An 18,896-nucleotide genomic window follows, 5' to 3' on the forward strand; every position below is an offset into this window, starting at 1 on the left:
AACAATTTATAAAAATTTTATTTTCAAATGGATTTGCATTCTAACATGTAATATTATAATATAAAATAATTTTTTATATTATTATAAAATTATAAAAATTATAATTTTATATAAATAATTATTAAATAAAAACTGAAGATATATTTAATATTTTAATTAAATATCAAAATGTCGTGTATAATATTAATCATTTCATAAACAGCATCTAGTTACTCTTTTCGAATGGATATTGATTATAATTAGTGCTATGAAAATATTCACACGATATATTTTTGGTATAGAAACAAGGAGAATGTTCAAATCATATTATAATGTGATTCATAGATAAGAAATTGTATATCTACTTGAAGGTTTTATTTAATTTATTAGAAATAATCAATCAGATTTACATTTCTTTAAAAAAATTTTTCTAAATAACATGTATTCTATTAAGTTTATTAAAGAAGTTGAATGTTACAAGTATGATGTCATCAGCTAACATTCATATTATTATAATAATATATTTACGGTAAACATTTGCAAAACAATATAAATATTAATAACTAACTTGATTAAGTTATATATTTGTACAATTGATTATAATTCGATTATAACTATTTGATTAAATAAACTATTAAATATTTAAATGTTTAATAACTAATTATTAAATTAAATAACTATTAGATATTCACTATATTTTATAAAAAATGTTAATAGAAAATGTAAACTTAAATAAAATTAATTTTTATATTATTTCATTTTAAATTGATAGTTTCATCGTTTAAATAGAAAAATTATATACATATGTTGAGAATTATTTATGTTCAAACTATACTTTCAAAATATAAACAAAATAAGATCAAGTAAAACATAGCAAAATTAATATAATGTAAAACATGAGGAAATGTTTTCTCTAAAAATAAATAAAAATATGTAGATTTAGAAAGAAAAATTTTAACATAAAATTATAGATTCGAAAAATATAAAATTAAACATTGAATAATGATACATTAATAAGAAAAAAAAATTAAAAAATATTGAAAATGGGAAGAAAAAGAGATCAATAAAGAAAGTAAAATAAAATGCAAAAAAGAACATGAAGGAGAAAAATAAAGAAAAAGAATAAAAAAAAATAGAGAAGAAAATAAAAAAAGGAAAAATCGAAAATTAAATTATAAAGAGAAAATATAAAATGAAAAAAATTATGAAAAATTTAATGAAAAAGAAAACAAATAGGAATGAAAATTAGTATAATATGTTGTATAATGATGTTAAAAGAAAATATAATAAAATAAAAATTATAAAATCATATAAAAAATATATAAATTATAAAAATATATAAAACAAATAAAAAATAAAAAATAATAAAGAATTTATAATAAAACAACATTATAAATAGAGAAAAAAAAATACTAATAGAATGAAAATAAAAAAAAAAAACAAGAAAAATCAGAAAAAAAGAAATTAAAAAAGATATTTATATAGAAAATAATAGAAAACAATATAAAAGTAGATAAAAATGCGAAAAAGGAAAGAAAAAAAATATCGTTATTAATCTTTTTCTTATAATCAACCTTTATAATCCTTAAAATCAAATGATTTTAATTATCTATCATCGAATATTTACTATTGTATTGTATAGTCATTTATTATCATTATTTATTACTTTATCATTATTATATTATCATAATTATACTCACTTATCATTATACGCACTGAGAAGCACTAATGATTAAATCATTCCTTAAAATTTCGTATTCATTCTATCATAATATGTATTTATTTATAATTTTTTATTTGTTAATTTAATAACTTTAATGAAAAATCAATAATTTACATAACGAGATGAATATTATATAATTTTTTCATATTAGAAATTAATAATAAGTTTATTGTAAGGAAAAAGTTTACAAATATAAAAATAACATATTAAAGTAGAAAATGAAATATTTATGAAAAAAAAGTTTAATTTCAAAGAAATATTGGAATGAACAAATAAATAAGAAATTGGAAAAATAGAGTTATTCAATAAAATTCAAATAAAAAAAAGAAATAACAATATTTAATATTCAACAGTCATGATTAAATTAAAAATGATAAAAAAGATTTATATAATGAACAAGAATTAAAAAAAATAACGAATGTATTTAAAAAAACATGAAAGTAAATGGATTTAATAGAAGAAAATAATAAATATATTATTTCAAATAATATTTCAATAATTATTTCAAAATACTATTTTGAAATATTTAATTTAAAATTTTTAATTAAAAATAATTTTTTTAAATTAAAAATAAAGATTTCTGAGTGTGTGTGTGCGCGCGTATGTGTAATATATGTATAATTTATTATTATCTTGATAATGTTGATATATTGAATTGTTTTCAAAGCCTAAGTTTTCAAATATATTTTTCAAATCGATTTTTTGAAAGATTTTATAAAAAATTAAAAGAAATTGAAAGTTGAGCAAATTTTATCATTAAAAAAGAATGAAATTAATAAAAAAAGACAAATTTTTTCTATTTGTTTCTCAAAATGGAAATTATAAATCCACAAATTAATTCTTAACAAATCTAATGGGAATATTAATAAAAGTAATATTACAAAGTATATTATAATATATATATATTAAATTCTTTCATGATATAAGTATTGTCTATATTCTCTATTAAAAATTATGGTACAAATTTTATGAATCATTTTACAAAATAAACGCAAAATAAGATATTTCTTTCTCGAATTTTATTCATTAATGAAGCTATGGAAATTTATTCATTCAATGAAAATATAAATTTATATAATGTGTATTACTGGTCATCAATAATCTATATTGGTTGTATATCAATTAAATGTAATAAATAATCAATATGCGGAATTATTTGTAATAAAATAATTACCGTTTTATCGATGAAACTTTTATTAAAGAATACTATGAATATTTTATATGAAATATGTTAACTTAGAAAATATGTTAGTCTAATATGTAAAATATTAGAAAATATGTTATTAAATAGTTATTAAATAATATGATTGTAACGATATTTAACATATGGTCGAAATGATCGTGAATTTTATTCGTATCGATGAATAAACAGTTTCATAAGTCCTCGATTTCTTTATTCAAGCCATTGGATTTCTTTCTCTAGAAAATTCTAAAAAAAATTGTTTATTAAGAAGTGCTAACTACGTCGGAAGACATGAAAGAACGAATTATTGCATGTACAGAATAAACTCAGAGATAATAAAACGTGCATGTGATTTAATAATTCAAAGATTGTAACTTTGCTTCGTAGCAAAATATCTTTTTTAAGATAAAAAAAATCATTTCGTCGATAATTCTTTGTATTTTTCTCATATAAAAATAAAAATTTAAGAACATCGATCAAAAATATACTAATGATTTTAAAATATCTTTAATGCATCATATATAAAAAATATTTACATTATATTATATCATTATTCATACTAAAAATTGTATATGATATTTTTTATATATGTTATTACATACAAAGATAATAAAGATATCCAAGTGAATATATGGATAAAGCTTTAAGATAATATAAAGCATTCTACATATATATATTGAAATATGTATAATAAAAAAAGGAGTAATAAAAAAAGAATGGTAAAAGTAAAAAAATAAAATATATTAATTAAAAAAAATGTAAAAAGATAGATTAAATATATATATAATAAAGAAACATTATATTGAAAAAGAAAAAAATATAGATGTTATGTTGTATATATGAAAAAATATTGTACTTTTTTAAGTAATATATAATAGTAATAATAGCTAATAATAGCATTAAAAATGTAAAAATATGAATATAAATATAAAAAAATTAAATAAAAAGACATAGAAAAGTTGAATAAAATAAATTTAATGGTAAGCAAGTGAAATTCAAGTTATATTATATAATTAATAATTATATAAATAACATAATGGAAATAAAATAATAGTATAGAAAAGAAAATCTAAAAATAAATAAATAAATAAGAAAAATATTATATAATTTAAAATGAAATAATAGTATAGAAAAGAAAATCTAAAAATAAACAAATAAATAAGAAAAATATTATATAATTCGATTTTAAATTCGATTTTAAATCTGATAGTAAATATATTGTCGATTAAACAATTTATCTTTATTATCTATTATGAAATAAAAAAATTAAAAAAAAAATCTTTATTCGTTATGACAATATAACATTTTATAGATAAATTATCATTTCATAAAAATATTTGATTTATTCCTTAGAAGATCCTTGGAAAAATCTGATTTCTTAATTCTTACTACAACTACCGGATTAGTTAAAATAACTGGTTTTATTATTCTTTTAGAAATTTTTTTTTTTTTTAATATTTTTGTGTCTGAAAAATAATATGACTTTTATAAATACATCAAAGTATTAAATATTATGGATTCCATTTTTTCTTTAATTTAATAAAAGCGAAAACAATATAAGTATATATATATTTATCCCTATACCAATCAAAATAACTGGTTTAGAAGTAATAACCGCAAATGAAAATTTACAAAATATGAATATATAAGTTGACCAAAATATTCCCATTTATAAACAACACTTAGATCAATGTTTTATATTTGCATTTTTCATTCAAAGTATTTGATATATTTTTTTATATTGCGTTTCTATTATTTCTTAAGTGTAAAATATTAATTGATTTTTTTTTTAAATAGATAAGATATTTTTTTTTTATATTAGAATGATTACCATTATACATTATTTTTCGTTTTATTTTATAATTAGTCTGAAATCCTAAAATGAACAAACAAAAAATTTCTAATTTATTGTACCAAATAAATGATATTTCAATTGAACTTTCTGATAGAAAAAATAATGAATATAATGAAAGTGAATTGTTTGATAATGATAATGGTAATAATAATTTATATTGCAATCAAAATAATAATGATCTTTATGATAGTGAAACTTCTGACGAGTCTTCTAGCAGTGAAAGTAATTGTAAATGATATTGTAAATGTTCGTAAAAGAAAAAGAGTTATGCCATTATTTTCAAGTTCTGAAGATGAAACTGATATATCAGAAGATCAAAATAAAATTCTATCAGATGGAACTATTTGAAAAAAATAAAAGAGGTGCTAGTTCTGGAAGACCGCACGTATTCATAATATTTTCAAAGATATAACTGGACCAACAAAATATGCAAAAAGAAATATTATGAAAGGCACAGTGAGAAGCGCATTTTCCTTGATTATCGACGATGAAATTTCGGAACACATAAGAACTTGCACTGAATTAGAAGCTTCTAAAATTTTGGAGAAGAAATGGTCATTAACGCAAATAAAATTGAAAGCATTTATTGTCATTTTATATGCTCGTGAGACATATGAAGCTAAAAATTTGAAATCTTTGTATTTATGGAATAAGCAATTTTTTCCATTGACTATGAGTAGAAATAACTTTATGGAGATATTACATTTTGTTCAATTTGATAAAAAAAATGAAAGAAGTCAAAGATTATGAAATGATAAATTTGCTCTGATTTCTATGGAAGTATGGAATAAATTTATTGAAAATAGCCATAATTATTATAAGTTAGGATAAAATATTATTGTTGATGAACAGTTATTTCCTACGAAAGCAAGATGTAGATTTACTCAATACATGCCCAATAAACCAACCCAATAATAAATTTGGAATAAAATTTTGGCTGGCATAAGACATCAAAAGCAAATGTGTGATAAATGGATTTCCATATTTAACTAAAGATGAAGTTCGAAATTCATCAACACCGTTTGATCAATTTGTAGTTCAAAGTTATGGAACCATATCTCATGAAAGGAAGAAATGTAATTACTGACAATTTTTTTACTAGTCTATCATCAAAATTGTTAGCAAAAAAACCATCTTAGTTGATATGCAGCAATAAGAGGAAATTACCCAAATTTCCAAAAAAAGATAAGATGTTACACTATACAACATTATTTTATAAATCTAATGAATATCTTCTTACAATTTATCAAAGCAAGCCGGCCAAGAAAGTGTTTTATTGAGCACATACATAAATTTGCTACAATTGATAAAAGTAAGAAGAAATTACTTGAAACTATATCATTTTATAATCAAACAAAATTTGTCATAGACACAATTGACCAAATGGCAAGTAAGTATAGTATCAAATTTGGATCTAGAAGATGCATGTATTCCACAATATTCTCGATTTGGCTGCAATAAATACATGGATTCTTTATAAAGAAATGACTGGGGAAAAGATCTCGAGGAAAGACTTTTTATTTGAATTAGTAAATGAACTTGCAAATGAGCATAGGATTTCACCGAATGAACAATTGCAATTGAAAGCGCTAACATCAAACAAGGAATCGACGAATGTACGAAAATGGTGCCAAAGTGGAAACTGCAATATTCAATCAAATATTTGTATTACATGCAAAAAATATATTTGTGGAAAATGTACAAAAAGAAAAATGTATATATGTAAAAAATGTGACGAATGATACTTTGTAATAAAGTAATCGATATTTTTTATTATATATGTACATATAATGAAAGCTAAACCTATCTATCATCTAAATAAACTTATAGTAACATATCTAACATAATTATAATTCATTTCATTAATTAATATAAATTGTAGTCATTTTGACTGGTACTAGTATGTCTATCTTTGGTAGTTCTAGTGTTAATTATTAGATTATTTTTTTAATTTGAATTTATATGACTTCTATTCAGATTATTTTAAAATCATTTAGAAGATATATACTTTCAAACATTGAAAGACATATAAAAAAGACAAAACAAATTTATTGAATCCATTGAATATAATAATTATTCTATTCTATTCTGATTATTTTAAGAAATAAAATAATACACAATTTCTTTATAAATAAGTGGAAATTTTAATTTAAAAAAACGAATTATTTTATTATATCAATTATTAAAATATTGTACATGATAAAAAACAATAATAAAAAACAAATCTTAAAAGATATAATAAATTCAATATAATTTAATATTAAAAAACAGAAAACTATGATTCTTACACATAAATAGAAAATTTATATTTATTTATTTACATTTAGAATATTTCTCACATATAGTATATATAATAAGTGGTTTAATTTCGTATAACTTTATTCATATAGTCTATTTGTGAGAAATGCGAAATTTTACAGTTAGATTTGAAATTAATTAATATTTTTAAATTAGCAATATATTTAATTTTATCATTGATTTTTGAAATTTTCGTATTAATTTAATAAATTTTTAATAAAAACAATTATAATTTGAGTTCTTTCTCTTCATTAATTGATATATCTTCATCAATAAATCATCAATTTTTTAAATCACAATCGCAGGAGATCAAATTACAACTGCTCAAATTTTCAACATTTTTTAAAAAAAAAATTGAAAAATATAAATAAATCCTAAAATTTATTAATAAATAAATAAGATATTGTACATATACATATATCAAAAATTTATGTTTTTCTATATTATTTTAATTATAGTTTAAATTCAAAATTTTCCATTTTAAAAAGATAATCCTCTTAATAAAATATTTAAATAAATAATTTAATTATATTATATTTATTATTTAATGTAACAAAAAGTATTATATAAAATATTATAAATTCTATACTTAAAATATTTTTATATACTTTTATTTTTTATTTACATAGAAGTCATAATATGAATGATTAATTCTTTTACAATATATTTCGAACCAAATTTAGATAATTTATATAAGTTAATTATAAAAGTTTCATATTTTAAATATTACTATGCATAACGTAATTATTAAAATTTATATGTTTATGAAAAAATAAAAAATTTTTTGTATGTGACAATTGTATATTGTATATGACAATTTTTGAAAATTCTAATAATAAAAAAATAATTATTTTTAAATTTACTTTTTAAATTTTAAATATTTTTTATTAATTTTATTAATTTTAAATACTTATAATTATTATATTCCCAAAGAATTGAAGTTATTATTGATCTTTGTTAAGATAATTTATGTTACATATGTATAATGTATATATAATGTTATTTATATATATTATTATATATATTATTTATATATATTATATATAATGTTGTTTAACACTTAATAACATTGTAAATACTAATGAATATCATTTAGTTTTAAAAATTTCTTAATAAAAATATTTTCTTTATTAACATATTCGAGACCGCGCCAATTCAAAATCAAATGTTATTTCAAGTGGCAGATATTGATTTTTGATAAGATTAGAAGAAATAGTCATAAAAAAATGAAAAATGCAATTGAAATTCAAAATAATAAAATAATATTGATGATAATATTTGTATTATAAATATATGTATTATAAATATAAAAGAGAAACAGAATATATGAAAAATTCTTTTTCATTTTTTATATTTTACATTTTACATTATAAAATATATTTTATATTTTACTTAAAACAATTTATCATGCAAATGTATTATATGAAGAAATTTACGATGCATATGTTGCATCACTAATCTTGAATATCTAGTTTTGGAACCGTGGAATATATTTTAAAATATGATACATGTCTCCACAAGAAAATTTATAATAATAGAAATTAATTATCTCCTTAATTAACTAACTAAACTTAATCTATGCAAAGTTTTTAAATCGGAAAGTTTTTAAATTCGTGTCAATTTTTATATTACAGAAAAATTTTAATCGTTGCAACTTTGCAACTCTGTGGAATAGATAAGATTGATATATGAAGCAATTTAATTCAAATCTATTTTATTTATATGAGTTAGTTTTTTCTAGAATGAATTTCCTAGAATATTGAATTTTCTAGAATTATGTGGAATGATAATTAGATAATTAAAAAGATTGTCAAGTGATAAACATCTATTTGTTTATTCTGTGCCACTAAATGAATAGAAATAGAGTTTAATATAATTGTATATTATGTAATATGTAATATATCAAATATAATATGTAATATATCAAAATTTTTGCTAATATCTCAGAATTAGTAACTTGTTACAAATGTCTTTAAAACTAAAACTGAACAATAATAATAAAAGAGAAAAAAGTTATTCAAAATTTTAATTTTGACAATATATTTCAAAAACATAAAAATTGTGAAGTTTCATCTAATTTAATTAATTATATATCTTAATTTGTTTTCTATTATTTATATTATTATAAATAATGAAATTATTTGATTTTCTTCTGTAATTATATAAAATCTATATAATACTATATAAATAATATATCGTAGAATGTGAAATGATTATTTTTAAAGAGCGATCATTATTTTTCATTTTGATGATTTTTTAATATATTATAGAAATCAACAATTTCTAAAAATTTTTCTTGCTTGGTTTTAATTTATAAGATATTTATACTACATTGTTATATATTAAATCTAAATTGTTATATTAAAATTAAATTGTTATATTAAATCTAAAATCGATATAAATACTCCATGATATCAATATGCGATTATCGCATTGTTTATCTATTGTTTTTATAAACATATCATGATAAATCATAAGCAATAATATCGTCCAAAATTAAACCGAATAGACCAATATTACCATAAATTCTTTTATTTATTGTTTGTATCTATCCATTTTGAGGGATTTCGAATTTATGGAATGCAAAAGTAAAATATAAAACAATCTTTGGACAACTGAAATTGATCAAAGTTATAATAATAACAATATCAATTTTATATTTTGTATTTTTGATTTCATAATTCTCATTTCATAATTTTTTCTTAATTTCAATTTCTAATTATTTTATATTTTATTTTCTTATTCCGTGATTATTTCAAAATTCATGAGAAAATAGTTTCTTAATTGATTTATCCGTTATACATTTTGAACATCATTGCTGTGGTTTATAAAAACAGTAAATAAATGATGGTCATATACGAACACATATGTTGATAGATGAATATGTATAGATAGATGAAATTCAATATTATTTCAATAATAATTCATTAATATTATTTCATTAATATATTATTTATAATATATTATATATTTATTTATTATATATTATATATTTATAATATTATTTATAATATTAATATATTTCATTAATATAATTATTTCATTAATAATAGGAATTTTTTGTAAGTGTATTGTAAAGTGTAATGAAAATTTAATCTTTATTTTATTTCATCTAATGCAAATTTAAATTATGTACAATTTAATAAATAAATTTTTTTTTGTGTTCTAAAATTTAGTTCTAAAATTTCTTTAAAAATGTTCAATGAATATATTAATATAAGATATCAATGAATATATTAATATAAAATATAGGATGTCTTGTAATTGGTGATATAACCGGACAATTTTATACGAAAAAAATAAGTCAAAAATATAAAATAAAATTTCTTTATTTGAAATATTTTGAATAAAAGAGATTTAACGAATACAATTAAAATTATTTCACAATTAGATACAAATAGATACAAATAGATTGTTCTACATGTAAGAATAAGCAAAAAATGTAAAATAAATATTTTTCATTTAAAAATTAATTTCAGAGAAAATTAAATTTAAAAATTCATGAATTATATTTTTTCACTATATATGTTCAATTTCAATTTTTTTTAAAACAAAAATTTAAGTAAAAAAATACTTTTATTTTATATTTTTTTGCTTATTATTAGTAGAATTATCTATTATTATATGTAGAACAATTATCTATAAATAATTTATTTGTATCTAATTGGAAAATAATCAGTTTTAATTGATCATATTAAAAAATCATTGAAGTATTTAGAAGTTTTTCAGACTTCTGAAAATTTCAAATGAAAAAATTTTATTCCATATTTTCAACTTATTTTTTTTTTTTATATAAAATCACCTTTATTTGTATTTATAGCACACTATAAATAGTACTATAACTATTTTTATATTTTATATATTATAACTATTATACAAAGAATTAAACTTAATTCTGTACAATCTTAAACATTAATTATATATTTCATAACATGTTTTCAAAATCTTCATTTTATGCTAATATTACTGATGTCTATTTTCAAATTTATATTTCAAGTTTCTAAATTTTTTTATAATACTTATCTTATTATTTTCATTAATTTATCATTAATTTATTATTCTATTTAATTCTTTAAAAATTATTATCTGAACATTGTAAAATTATACAATTATTATATTCATGGATCACCTTTATAGAATTGATTCTAAAAGCTAAAACAAACACGAAGTTAAAGTTAGTTGAAGTTTATTTACTGTGTTATAAACAATTTAAATTCATATTAAAAATGAAAATAGAATAAGATTTTTCTCTTTCTATTATACCGCAATCTCACTTTACTTCATCTAATACAAATTTAAATTACTTATAACTCACATAATCAATAATTGATATTTTTATATACTAAATATATTTATATACTTATATACTTTTATGTTTGTATAACCAGATAGACTCCAAAGATCTCACAAATATATTCTTTGTATTTTTTATTTTATTAGATTGAATCAATGTAACTGATATTAAATTAATCTATAAATCATATAATATTTTAATATTTATTATGTATATTATCTAGATATAATATCTTTCATTAAAATTATTTTTATTATTAAGTAATTTTTGATTGATCGATTTTAAGACATTTAAAATTTTTATATAATAAGAAATAAAATTGAATAAAATAAATTCAAATTAATAAATTGAAATTAATAAATAACTCGATTTGTAAATTGTTTAATATAAATCTTATATTTTCTATCTTATAATTTTAATTTGTTTTATTAAAATAAAATCATTATTATAAAAATTTAACAAAAAAAATTTTATAATAGAATAAAACAATAAATGATAGTTAATTTTATTTAATATTCAAGACAAAATGAATATAATTTGTTTATAGAACTTTATATATTATGTATAATAAAAAATTCAAAAGAAATATTATTATTTATTATTATTCAATATATTTTTTATCTTCTAAAAAAATAAAATTTTTTCATTATTATTATTATTTATAATAACTTACAACTTTCTTTTGGACTTTAATCATCTAAGTCTTGTTTTTATAAATTTTTTGAATTGAATTATTATATTTATATATTGATTATTATTATTAATTTCATCTTGATTTCTTAATTTCAAATACTGATTTGTATATTTCATAATATAAATGAAAAAATATGCTAAATTTTTTATACATTGCTTACAGTTTCTTAATTATGCCATATTCTTTTTATTGTCAATATTAATGCATTTCTGTTTTAATAATATTACGATGATATGTAGTTTGTCAATTTTGTACTAAATCTAAATAAATTTTTTAAATAAAAGAGGAGAAAATATATATTTTGTATTTATTTATTATAGAAAATATGTTATTCATATAATAGAATGTGACAAATGATCAGATATTTAATAAAAACTTTATTAAAGAAAAAATATTTTGAATAGAATAAAAGATATTTAGAATATAATTTAAAAAAATATTAAGTATTAATTTAGATTTTAATTTGTATATTTTCAAAATAAATATTTTAATATACTGATTAAATATTTCTAAATAATTAAATTACTAATATTTATTAAAGTTATTTTGAATATGTATTAAACAACAATTTTTTTATTTAATTTATTACTTAAAAATATACATAATTTTGTTAAATATATATGTGTATGCACATATATAAATTAAATAAAAAAATTATATATAAATTTTAAAAAATTTTTATTACTTAAAAATGTATATGCATTAATATATTTATAATTAAATAAAAAATTTTATTTAAATATTTTAGTTATATTACAATTTCTTTTTCAACTAAATCAGTAAAAATATAAATAAAAAAAGTATAATAAACTAAATGAATAGATGATGAAATTAAAACAAATTATATATATAAAAAAAATTGTTATGTATAATTTTTAGGGTTATACTCTTCTTTCAGTGATATATGATATTTTTCACTTATATATTTGATTTATTGAATAATAAATAAAATAATGAATAATAAATAAAATAAATACTTTGTTTGAATAAATTGAAAATGTTTCTTATTTATTTGATGTTTTGTTTATTTGATTTCGTTTATTTTCATTAATTTTGATTATGATCCATTCAAATATCGAATTTTAAAAAAAGAATCTGGTTGTTAATTGCTTATATAGTTCTCCAAAAATTCAAATTAAAAGTTCTTAAAAAATTATAATTCTTAAATTAAAATTATTATTTTTATTTGTAAACAATATAGATTTATTTAATCATATCGTTTGTTATGTATGTTTTTTTGATATTTTTAAAATATTTGAAAACTCATTAAACAATAAACTAGATAGAATAATCGTTCAATTTAATAATAGTTAGTTAATAAATTACACTAATAGTTACCACATCATAAATTTATAGTAAATAATGATTATTTAATAATATATAGAATATTGAATTATTTATTAATGAATGAATTAATTAATTATTAATGAATGAATGAGTTATTTTTGGAGAACTAATTCTAAAGATCAAAATGAATACAAAAGTTCATATACAAAAAATTGAAGTTTATTAAGTTTATATAAATATTTAAATACTTTAAATTTACATTTGCATAGATGAAGAGAAATGGAGATAAAATAAGACGACAAAATAATGAAGATAAAACTGTATTCAATTTTTGTATTCTTTCATTTAAGACATACTTCAATACAAATACACTTCAACACAGACACATTTGCTTATAACTTAATAAATAATCAGTTGACATTTTTAAATACCGATTAATTAATTTTTGTTTGTTTTGTTTTCTAAAAAATTTAAAATTTAAAAAAATTTTTTTTCTAAAAAATTTTCATAAATATTAATTGTCTCATAAAAAAATAAAAAAGAAAATGCTACTAGAAAAGGATCGAAAGATCTGGAATAGATTCTCAAATGATTGGAATTGTAATAATAATAACACAAAAAGAGAAAGATTTTTGCAAAAGAAATTTAGAAACAGCATTTGATAATGAAACCTGACAAATTATGAAAGAATATTAAAATAAAATAATTAAAAAAAAATTAATAAAACATGAAGAAAGTAAAGATACATGAAAAGAGTATAAACAAGAAAAAGTCGAAAGAATTTTGAACAAGAGAATAGGAGTCATTCAATTGAAATTTATAAAGAAAAGAATTACTATAGGAAAAATAATATTTTTTAATTTTTGATATATATGATCAATACTTCTATTATTAATTAGTAAAAAGTAATTAAAAATTGAAAGATTAAAAAAGATATCATTAAGTAAGATAAAAATATAAAGAAAAATAGTAAATAATTAAAATAATAATAAAATAAAATAAAATAATAATAAAATAATTATTCGAAAGAAATAGAAATATAATATATTGAAAAAAAAACAAAAAGAGTAAATAATAATAGAATAATAATAAAAGAGTAAGTCATAAGAGAAAGAATCAAGTATGAACGAAACAAAAATTTAAATCGGATAAATGAGATACTATTGAAAATGGCAGTGTTGAAAAATCGCAAAATTTTAATTCAAAGAATAAAATTGGTGCAACTAAAAATGGATATTTAAATATATATATTCCAGTTTATATAAACTCAAAGAAATAAAAACAATAAAATAAGGAAAAGAACAATGAATTTAAGAAAAATGTAAAAAAAGAAAAAAGAAAGAATATTATAAAAAAGAAAAAAAAAAAAGAAAAAACAGCAAAATAGTATAATAAAAAAAAGTCAGTTATCTAAAAGAAAATAGAATTAGGAATTAGAAAAGAAAAAGGAAAGTAACTATGAAAAGAATATGATAAAACATCAGCAGATATAATAAAGTATAATAGTCATATTTTACGAAAAATATTTTATCAAGAAGATAGAAGTGGTAGAATAAGCAAAGAAAGGCAAGAGCTAACATTTAATAACAGAGGCAAAATACAGAAGCATAGAGAGATGAAATAGATATTAAAAAAAAGAGAATGAAAAAAGTACTACATATATGGAGACAAATTTGGAACGCTGAACAATTTAATGAAGTAATTGAGAAAATCAAATATAAAGATAGAATAGAATAGTTTTTTAATTTTTTTTAAGATGATTTCTTTTATTATAATAATTAATCTATGCGTCGTTTATGTATAATAATAACATAAAATAATAAAAATTTGGATAATAAAGTAAAATATTTTATTAATAAATATTTTATTAAATATAACATTTTCTTTCTAATAAAATAATGTAAAATCCAGTCGAAATTGAAATGAAATATTAAAGAACTAGCAAATTAAAATATTTAATTCTTGTATCCAAATTCTAACAAAATATAAAAAATATAGTACTAAACCATTTATTTTTTGATATAAATAAATAATAATACTTTTTTGTAAAAAATGATTCAAATAAATCAATTAATGTATGAATTTTTTCCATTATTTGGGAATTATTAGATTTCTATTATTTTTTCCAAAAAATGAATTTATATTATATGAGATAAATTTTTCATTAATTATGTTGATTAATATATAAATATATTATATATATTATTATATTATATATTATATATTAAAAAATATACATTAATAATTGTTTTTTCTTTCTTACAATTAGTGATTTTCTTCTTTTATGATGATAATTGTGATGATATTCAAAATTACAAGGATATTATTGAAAAAATTAAATAAATATACAAATTTATAATAATACATTGATGTTATTATCATGAAAGATTATATTTTATGGAAAAAAAGAATTTAATTAATTGATTAATTAATTATCCATAATTTTTCAATTATAAATAGACGGAAGTCATGAGAAATTTAAATACAAAAGAATCTTTACAAGGTACAATAGAATACAATTCGAATATCTTATTGAATCATTGTAATATGTAAATTCAATTTCTACTGAATAGTTTACTGTTAGTTTTTAACGAATGGTTCGTATAACAATATGATAAAAATAAAATAATTCAAAATTAATGAAATCTATAATTAGTACGTTATTATTATCATAAATGTATTTTATCAAAATATACAATTCTAATTTAATTGTGTTATTTTCCCATAAAAAATCAAATTTTTATGGACTTATTTTCCTATAAAAATTAAAAAATAATAATAAATTATTTATAGAAAAAATGTATAAATTGAAAATATTATATTCTTGTTTATAAAATTATGATTATAATTTTTATTCTATAATTATATTTAATATTAATTATCAAAGAAATTTTTTAATTTTTTCATATATTTATCTTTTAGTGGAAAATATCGAAATTAAAATATAAAGATAAAATTATATTTAAAATGTAAAATTAAATTAGAGGAATTATCAACATTATACTTATTGTATAATGTTCATGTTATTTATTAGCTAATTATTAGCTAATTAATATAACAATGTATATAAATTTCTTATATTTTTTACAATAGAGCATTTCATGTTAATACATTCACAAATACCTATTTTTCTGAAACAAAAACAAAATGATAGCACATCTTAATTTTCAATTTTTTTAAAGTTAATATAATATATTTATTTTAATATAATATATGTATTTTACATATGTATAAAATATGTCTTCCTTTATTAAGAATTAATAAAAAATTAATTATTAAGAAAAAAATCAATTTTAGTTAAAATTTTTTCTATAAATTTGATTTATTTATGAAGGCAAAAAAGAGAGAGGAATGATATATAATAAATTCGAAAAAAACAAAAAATTTTTTTAAATTTCGTATATTGGATCTAACTATTAAAAAGCTATTTATCATATTAGATAAATTTTGTTATAGATAAATGAATAAAAAAAAATGAATAAATGAATTCATAGATAAATGAATAAAAAATTCTGATTTTTATTATATATATATTATATATAGTTTTTCAAAATTTTATCAATTATATCTATCTTTCTTTCTAAAAGCAAATTTGATTTATAATAATAGGATTCTTTTCTTTTCTTTCAAGATAGATTCGTTTTGAAGTTATTTTATTTTCACAATTTTTTCCATATAAAAATAAAAAAATATTGAAAAATATTTTCTTTTAATGTTCAAAAAATCAAAAAATATATATTTATATTCTATTAACCTCCTATTTGAAAAAAGTAATTTTGAATCTTTGATCTAATCTAAAATCTTTTCCTTTTCCTTTTTATTATGAGCAAAATGGAATGAATTCAAAGCAGTATATCTAAAAAAAAATCATGATAATAAATCAAAATTGATTTTATTAGAAAAAAATACTAGATACTATACAATGCAAAAATATTGAAAAATTGGTAGAAAAATTTTTTATAGTTAAATTTTTCCTTTATTATTAAGAAAATATTATATATATATATATCTAATCTAAATTATATGTAATATGTATCTAAAATTGTATGTAATATATATGTATAGAAAATTTAGATATATTGCATTAATAAGAAATACTGAAAATATAGTTATCATCTAAAATTGTATTCTTATTATAATATATATAATATTTTTATTATAATATATACAACTGAATATGATTATTTATTTATTTTTTATTACTATTTATTACGAAGATGTTTTTTCTATATTTTTATTATCCAGATATTTTTCATGATACTTCAAACTTTTATATTCTATTATATTCATTATATAAATATTACCATCTTTTCTATCAAATAATAATATTGTTCATTAATATTGACATTGAATAAATGGCATGCTGCGATAATGCTGTGACAATATATGGTTTTTGAAAAATTTGGATCCCTCATTTTGTATATTTTAGAAATATTTCGGCATGATTAGAGTGTAATTTTGGGATTTGAGACGACATTTTTTAATCATGCTAGTCTCAATCAACATTATCCTAGTTAGAGTAGAATTATTGTAAAAACTTGCGAAACAGTTTCCTGAAAACAACGGACTTGTTGCGAAATTCTATAGTTCATTTTAGGAATTTTCGTTGATTTAGTATTATCGCTTAATCAGGAAGTTCATCCACATATTATTATTGCTTATATCCTACCGCAATTTCACGAGATAAATATGGAGAGAAAAGTATCAGTGTTTTAGGAAAATTTTTGAAGTCAGAACTTTTAGAACTTTTAGAATTTTGAATTTTTCAAATTTTTAAAATTTTTAACTTTTAAGAACTTTTTTTTGAATTTAAAATTTTACCAAACTTATAACTTTGAACCTTAATGATAAGATAAATCGTTATATGGACTTTGATTTTGATTGTCTTGTTAATCGAACTTCGTAATAATTATTTTTATTACTATATATTATAGTTCTAAGAATGGATCCGAGCTAACAAATATATTCGTTTAGAATATAAATAACTAATATTATTTTGTGAATAATAAAATTAGAAATAAATATTTTAATAGTTAATTATAATAAAAAGTAAATGGCAAATATATAACATAAAATATAATAAAGAATGTAAAAGATAAATATTGAAATATATTAAAATGTGATAGAAAAATTTAATAAAATGTTTATTTTACTATAATAATTTGAATTAAATTGATTAATAATCTAAATAAAATTAAAAATATATAGATTTATCTTCAAGTGATTTTTCTTGAATCCGTAAAAACAAATTGGTCAAGAACAAATCAAATTTGTAAATATATAAATATGAATAAACTCATTCAGAAATTACATAATATATATTAAATATGTTTAAAATATTTAAGAAATAAATATATATTTAATAAAAGAAATATATCACAAAAGATATATTAATTATTTTCAACTTCAAAATATATGTCTCGAAATATAAATATTATTAGATATACTTGTTTAAATTCATATTCATGTTCGTATTTTGCTAATTGATCATTTAGATAATCCAAATGTAAATAATTGATTTTTATCATACTTTTAAAGTCATTTTTAAATATTAATAAATATTTTTTTTTACATCTTGAAGAT

General features: G+C 17.4%; 1 protein-coding gene across 2 annotated transcripts in view; it reads left to right on the forward strand.

Moving 5' to 3' along the window:
* Positions 1-18,896, forward strand: part of LOC108001957 (guanine nucleotide-binding protein G(o) subunit alpha) — a 111,527-nt gene that overhangs the window by 14,523 nt on the left and 78,108 nt on the right. The gene's annotated exons all lie outside the window — the stretch shown is intronic.

Source organism: Apis cerana, linkage group LG9 (assembly GCF_029169275.1).
Source record: "Apis cerana isolate GH-2021 linkage group LG9, AcerK_1.0, whole genome shotgun sequence".
Lineage (NCBI taxonomy): Eukaryota > Metazoa > Arthropoda > Insecta > Hymenoptera > Apidae > Apis > Apis cerana.